General features: G+C 41.1%; 1 protein-coding gene across 2 annotated transcripts in view; it reads right to left on the bottom strand.

Annotated features, from left to right (window-relative positions):
- NTN4 (netrin 4) overlaps nucleotides 1-7,812 on the bottom strand; it is a 76,528-nt gene extending 68,716 nt beyond the window's left edge. The window contains exon 1 of one of the 2 annotated variants that reach the window (XM_044455546.1): nucleotides 7,544-7,812. The gene's annotated coding sequence lies outside the window, so the exon portion shown is untranslated. The other variant, XM_044455547.1, reaches the window with a different exon arrangement.
- Nucleotides 7,813-7,820: the final 8 nt, after the last annotated feature.

Raw genomic sequence — 7,820 nt, 5'->3', positions numbered from 1 at the left:
ATGCCACAATTTAGCCCAGGCTTGTTTCAGGCTGGATTCAGATTTTCTGGAAAGGTTCATGAACTCAAAGGAACCTCTAGAGTCATGTCAACAGAAACACAGCATCTGAGATGTCATAAATGATTGGGATATTATTTTCTTATCATTTGCTATTGGTTCAGGTGAACAAAACTGCATCTTAGAATTTCTAAGTGGAATGACAAGCTAGTGAGTTAATTACAAGACACATTTGTATGCCTCTTTCAACCTTAAAAATCCCAAAATTGCCAGGATTTCCAAGCCAGCTATCTGGGAAATGCTTGGTGTTTTGGTTTAAAGCAGCATGGGATTGCACCCTAAAACAACAATACAATCTTTAAACAGTACAATCACAGGCTTAACTGTAATTCTTTGAAGATTAGTTTTAGTGGGCAACTTCACACAACCCACCTAGTGAATACGCTACATAGTGTGGGTTCTTCATTAAACTGGGCACCCAACAAATGATCAGGTTTACCATGGGTTGTCCTTGCCTCCTTTGCCCATGGTCCTCCTGTGACTTGACTCAACTTCAATCCTCTCCCCTTGCTTACCACTAGGAATTTGTGAAGAAACCATTTTGGGTGTTGGAATCCAACCAATTCCCTGGGCTTGGTTTCCTGGACTCCAGCACACTTTTTCAAGGCCCTGAGTCCACCAAGCATTCACATAGTGCTTCTCAGGAATAAAGCCATGTGTAAACACTGTGCAAATGGCATTCCTCTTCTGAGCACATTACTTATGGCCTTGTTTTCCCTGCAAGTGCTGTAGAAGTAGGTTGCCAATTGTGCAGCCAGACTTCTGTGGTATTTGCAGACTTCCTTTTGGCTTGGTTCACTCTCTAAGGCAGGGCTGAGCACAAAAGGAAGTCTGATGAACTTCAGAATCCATCTGAGATGGATTCCAGATAAGATTGTTGCAACCCTAGAACATAAGAAAAATCATGCTAGATTCATCTAGTCCTTTACTCTGTACATGCACTAGCAAACCAGCTGTCCATAGGATACCTCAAGCAGGATAGGTGCAAGACCTCTGCCTGCCCATCTCCTCAGCATCTGGTGTATGCAGGTGTACCACTTCTGATAAAGGACACAAAACATAGACAGCAAGGCTAGTAGGGACTGATAGCCTCTCTTCCATGAATCTGTCCGATTCCATTTAAAGTCATTCAAATTGGTGGCCATCACCATTTCCTAAAGCAGTGAATTCCATTGTTTTACTATGTGTCATGTGAAGAAGTACTTCCTTTTATCTGTCCTAAACCTCCACCAATAAGCTTTATGGGATTACCCCAGGTTAGTGTTCTCCTTACTCAGCTGTTTTCTAAGCCAAACAGTCCCAGTTGTTGTAGCCTCTCCTCCCCTTGATAACTTAAGTTTTCCAACTAAATAATGTTTTATTTCAGGTAAGATGACTAGAACTGAACACAACATTCTAAGCAAAGTCATACCAAAGATATGACTATGGTATAAGGAGTAAGGTTTTGGCAGTTCTGTTCCTAATCACGCCCCGCATGGAGTTTGCCTTTTTTGCAACAGCTGCTATGAGTAGGGCTTAGCAACTCTACTGAGCATAAGCTTGTTAGCACTCACTCTGGCTTCCCCCCACACTCCTCCCCCAAGACTGCTTTTCTTAATCTCCAAACTGACAATATCAGCCTTGACCCCAAAGTTCACAATGAAGGGGGTATCACTGAATTACCACCTAAGTTTTTGAGAAGGTCAAAAAGTGCAAGCTACTCCAGCTGCTCTGGAAAGTGGAAAAGTATAAGTCACCACATTTATAAGAGATGGGTGCTGTCCTACACCCAGAGCACAGAAATGGTTCCAGACAGGCAATTCAAGAAAACAAAAAACAAAAAATGGAGGATCTTTTCTTGAAGTGGTGATCTACTTGGCACCTCCTTTTTCCAGCAAAACTTCCCTTTTACTTTCTCTTGACAGCTCACCTTTTGACAGCTGTTAAGAAAGAACAAATTTAACAAAAAACTTATTGGCAGCTTTTCTGCCCCAGTCTCCATGGCTGCTGCTGTTTGTACTTTGAGAACAAACACTTCTCAGGACATTGCTGAGATGAGACTTTGTGCTACACTGCATGACTTCTTAATAACACATACATGGTTTTGTCTGTCAATTGGTGCAGTCCAGATGTTTTGGACTACATCTCCCATCAGCCAGCATGGCCAATGGTCAGGGATGGAGAATTGTAGTTCAAAAGATCTGGAGGGCACCAGGCTAGAGAGAACTCCATAGTGGCTGTCAGTGCCACTACACCATAGTGGCTGTCAGTTCCCAAGACAGCTGCAGGCAACATATGAGCTTTCTTTCTCTCTTATCCTAGGTTCCAGGCATGAAGCCCTGACTCCTCACTCACTTTCTTGGCACAGATGATTAAGGTAATGCCGCATGTCCATTTGAGAGATTGCAGACAAAAGGCTGCTTGTTTTTCTAATGTCTGGCGCCTTTTTATTGACTTAATGAAGTCTAGGTAACACTTGGATATTGACAGATATAAAAGCTTTTGTTATGATCTGATTAAAATGTGAACGTCACTACATTATAGGAACTGTGCAATTGTTTTGTGTTTTTTTTACTTGTCTAATGAAATACTAGTTCCCTGTTTGGAATGACATTCTATAAGTATGCTAGATAATGTAGATGCGCTGGGAAGGAGGGGTGTTGCTGACTTTGAAAAGAATTTATACTTTTTCATATTATTTACTAATGTATAGATATTATAACACTACTTTAAAAAACTTCTCTGTTTTTTATTAGAAGGAATATTTGTTTTTTTGCTTTCAACTCCCTTCACCCAATGCTGCTCACCAGGATGCATTTCAGACCAGACTAAAGATAAAATGACCTTATCCTTGAATAACCTGTACCATTCATATCACTACAGCATGGGAAGGAATCATGAAAAATTAACTGTAGAATATGCATTTTTGTTTGGGAACAAAACTCATTCTGACGCCCATTTTAAAAAATTCCAGTGATTTCCCCTTGCAGATTCTACCCTATATATTCCATTGCAAATTTGAAAGGTGGCTGGAATAGTTGTATTTTGAAATATTACTCTATCACAATGGATATTAGAGTTGGGACTGCCCTGAAATAGGTTTCCCTCAAGGATGCTGCTTTTGCATCCATGCTTCTAATCTCTGTTGGCAGGAACTCAACTTTTCAGTAATTTCTGTGATTTGGAGCCAACATTGAGTTTCAGTTGAGAAAATGTTGATGTGAAAGTAGAGCTTTCAAATTCCTTCAGAACAGCGCTGATGTTCTTCCTCTTCTCTGACATTACAACAATAACATTTCATTCTTAATACAAATGGCTTTGTTTTCCTGAGCATACACTTTCAATTCCAATTTGTCAGTGTAAAATATATGGGAAAATGTAACACACGAGACAATATTTGTCAGGAACAAAGAACAAAAGCTTTGTTGTTAAGATTTTTTCCCCTTGGAACACTCCATAATGTTTTCAGAATGACATATTTTAAAGGGTCTCAATTTAGGGTGGCTGCATAATTTGAGTGTTTGTTAATAACATATGCAAATTATATGCTTTTCAGCCACAGAGTGCAGAAAAACAATTTGCCCTAGTCTAGCTTCACCCAGGCACCCTGTCAATTGCAAACCCCCTCCCCCCAGAAAACTACCGATATACTTTATACTGCTGTTACCAAGTAGGGCAGATTTAGTATGATAAACATGGCACCATTTATTTTACATTGTATGGTTAAAATATATGCACCACAGTTTCATGCATTTCCACAGTAAAATTTACAGAATAAAAATAATTTTAATGGAATTAGTATAAATCACCTTTCACAATAAAATTAGAAAAAGAAACAAATGGATTTTAGCTACATATTTTTTAATGAAATCAGAGTAAGATATTGAAAAATTCAACTCATCTTAGATATGGGTGCTAAACATTGACAAAATTATGGAACTAAAGCCAAAGCAGTTCTAATGGATGCTTGTTTAAAATGATTTCACAACAGGACAAATACATTCCAGTATAGATTTCTGTAATACACAAGCTTTGTAGTTCAGCTGAGCATTCCATGTATAGCATTCAAAGTGGAATGGTTTCATTGTGTTCAATATGACTTAATTAATGTAAAGCCTCCAAAGATGCAGGGAAAATGAGGTACATTGCCCCGCTTCTCTGGTAACAGGACAAGACACTATGACAGGTCTCTCCAACATTTTTGCATCAGTGGTACAATTGGAATTTGAGAAAATATTATGGGCGCAATCACAAAATAGCTATCATAGCAACAACTGGTGGTGATAAAAGGCAAGTAACTTGTCTCTCTGGGTTCATGTGGGTCTCACAGGTATTCAAGACAGTACAAATGGGAGGTGACAAGAGCATTGTTGGCCACTCAATTGTTGTCCCTGGGTTCTAGTATCAGTTCTTCCATGTGGTCTGCAAACCAGAAGCCTACCTCTTTTATTCACGTATGTTTTGAAGCTTAAAAACCCTATTAAAGGGTAGGCTGCTACTGTCCATGGGAATTCAGTCCATGACTATTGTGGCCCCCCGCCTCAGCTACCCCCTCCTCTTCCTAGGGAAGGCCTAAGACTGCCTAAGACACTTTGCTGCTTAAGGCAGAGAACAAGATGATAGCCACCCTTCCACTGCAAGCTCAAAAGCAGAGCAGACTGGCAGTTGCAGCTTACATCAGTGCTGGTGATGGGGCAGCCTCCTCCACTATACTTGAGAGCAACTGGATAGCTTAGGACAGTGGTGGTGAACCTATGACACGCATGCCCAGCGGGCACACAGGGCCCTCTTTCGGCATGCGAGCCAAGTCGCCCCAGCAACCAAGCATCAGATTAACAGTGCACATAGGGGCCATGCGCATGCTTGGAAAGGAGTAGTGTGCCAGGTGATGATGTCACAAGCCGCGACACATTAGCCACGACTCGACTGAGCTTTCGCATGGCTGGTCAGTGCGCTGCCAAGGATATATATACATTTGCTTGGACTGGCTGTGAGTTGTTTTTTCTAAACTAAAACCTCAGTATTCGGGTTTATTGCAGTGTTGGCACTTTGTGATAATAAGTGGGTTTTGGATTGCAGTTTGGGCACTCAGTCTCTAAAAAGATCACCATCACTGGGTTAGAATTAGAAAAATGAGGTGTCCTGGCATGATTTTGATGGTTGGAATGTATTTAGAATGGGCAGAAATGATGAGCTGTGCAGAAAAAGCTACTCAAGGAAGGCTTTTTCAAAATCGCACTCTTTTCAAAATCCCCCCTTTCAATGGTATTTTACCCCTATATTAGGGTTAGGGAAGTGCACCAGGGTAGGGTTAAAGCCTTCTCTGTTGCACCAGCATTGCCCTAGCAGCCCAGCATCAGATAATAGCACACATAGGGGCCACATGCATGCTTGGAAAGGAGTAGCGGTGCCAGGCAATGACATCACATGCTGTGACTCCTTAGCCGTGACTTGTCCGAGCTTTCGCATGGCCGGTTAGTGTGCTGCCAAGGATATATATATATATATATATATTTGCTTGGCTGTTTTACTGGTTTGATGTCACCAACTCTGTTGCTTCTTTGCCTGTCCAGCAAAGACCACCAGGGTTTGAAAAAACACTTGGACCTATAGTTCCTGAGAGAGATTTCATGGAGTGTGGCTCCTCTCTTCAATCTCTCTTCCTTTATAGCTGTGCGTTTTCTAAAGCACCAATAGCTCACTTAAGTTTAAGAATTAATCTTCTGCTACAGCAAGAACTGGATAGACTTAAATGGCATTTTCATGGGAAACCATTAAGTAAAGTGCATTTTGTTCTTCTGAAATAAAAGTGAACTTAGCTTTATAGGAATTCCTCAGCAGAGGGCTCCACTGTTCCTGATTAAAATCTGGAAAAAACCCCCCAGCTTCCTGACACCTGGTGGTCAAAATACACAGATATTTATACACTAAGAATATTTCTGCAAGAAAGATAATAATGAAATTTTCAAACATCAAAAAAAATATCCACTGATCATTGTTGCTAAAATGGTTGTTCTTTCTTTTTCACAGACTGGACCTAAGCTTAGGAGGAGGTAATTTGAGCCAAAATAATCCAGCATCTTTAAAAATGTATGAAAAATAGTTTGCATCTCCAGGATTCAAATAAAGCTACTACCACTCTCCTTAGAAAAACATCTCATTGCCTCATCTTATGAGGCAGCAGGCTGTAAAAAGTACATACAGTCCTGTAGAAACATGCATGTAACTAAATTCTTGAACCCTTAGCTTTCTCTTTATTGAACAGCAAAATATGGCAGAGATATTCACTTGAAAGGATGGCTTAATGGCATTTTTGTTAATGCATCTGTATTATTGCCCTAATTAGCAAGAACTAGTTTATTGCTCACTGCAGTGAAAGAAAAGCAAAAGCACAGGGTACTCTCATTTTGAAGTGGATCAGACCAAAACATCTACCTAGTTGAATATTCCATTTTTAAAAGTAGTCAGGCTGTGTATTCCAGTAATCACAAATGGAGCATTATAAAGTAGTTCCAACTGCTTCTGAACGTGGAAGTTCCGTTCAATTGTCACTGTGGCTGAGGCACTGGTTGATCTATTTTCCCTGAATGACTCCCTGATCTATCCTCCCATCAAATGAGAATCATCATTATGGCACAATGACAGCTTGTGGCAATTAAACTTTAATGTTATCTTAAGAGTGCTTGTGGCACACAAGAGCTATAATGAGTGGATTTAAATATTTTAAATACTGAGATTAATTAAAATACAATGCTATGCATGTTTAGACAGGAAAAATGCCTAGAACTACTGGGCATGCTGCCAGTTGCAGGCATCTCTACATGTTTAAATGCATAATAAAAAACTGACCAGATGTTACTCCCCCTCCCCACCAACTAAAGAAATTAAAACCTTACCCAATAGACACCATTTATAAGCACAGGCCACCAGAAGGAAATAAATAACTTGTTAAAGCTGGCCACCTTCTTCTCCTGCCTTGACTACAAGATGTGGGGCTTGGTGGCTTGGACGCCAAACCCGTTTATTTAAAGCATTTTTATGCCGCCCCCTTTGCAACAAGCCTCGGGGCGGCTTAGATCCAAGCTCTTCATTGTACCCTCTCTTAATTACTTTCTGCAGCACCTGAGTCAACCTGTCTCCAGATCTCTTGGACTGTAACTGACAGCACTACTTCGGGGCTGTCTTAACCTTGCTCTTCTGTCATGCAATATCAGCCCCCTTGGTCTCAAATGTGTACGTGTTTACTCAGGAGTAAATGGGACTTACTCTCAGATAAGCATGCACGGAGGACTGCAAAGGGAAGCGCCCCTGAGGACAACGCGGCTTACTTCTGAGTAAATATATACAGGGCTGCACAATAGGAACGGGATATTAACAGGAGGTTCGGGAACAACCAATAAAATAGGAGCGCCAAATCTTTCCCCGCGCTAACGGATAGGGAGAGAAGGCGTTTCCTCCTTACCGGAATTACCATAACCATAGAGAAACGCGCTATCGCAGTCCTCACCTGCACTTCCGGCATGAAGTTGAACGGGTTTTCCACTCTTCCGTGGCGTTACACAATAAGCAAGGATTTCTCCATAAAGATGACATAGGCTAGAGCGACGCCACTCCACATCCGTTGAGAGTCGCAGCCAATAGAGCCGTTCCGTTTTTAACTCGTTTTTGGATTGTATTTCAGTCTGAAACTAAAGGTTTTCCACCTCTGCTCCTCCAGCAAACCTTGGTCCATCTAACCTCTTGGGTAATTCTAATCAGAGCGCGGCTTTTGCGATGGGGATCAT

Source organism: Varanus komodoensis, unplaced genomic scaffold (genome assembly GCF_004798865.1).
Source record: "Varanus komodoensis strain SLA01 unplaced genomic scaffold, ASM479886v1 scaffold8, whole genome shotgun sequence".
Lineage (NCBI taxonomy): Eukaryota > Metazoa > Chordata > Lepidosauria > Squamata > Varanidae > Varanus > Varanus komodoensis.
Note: the sequence above shows the minus strand (reverse complement) of the source record. Positions and strands in the feature narration are given on the sequence as shown.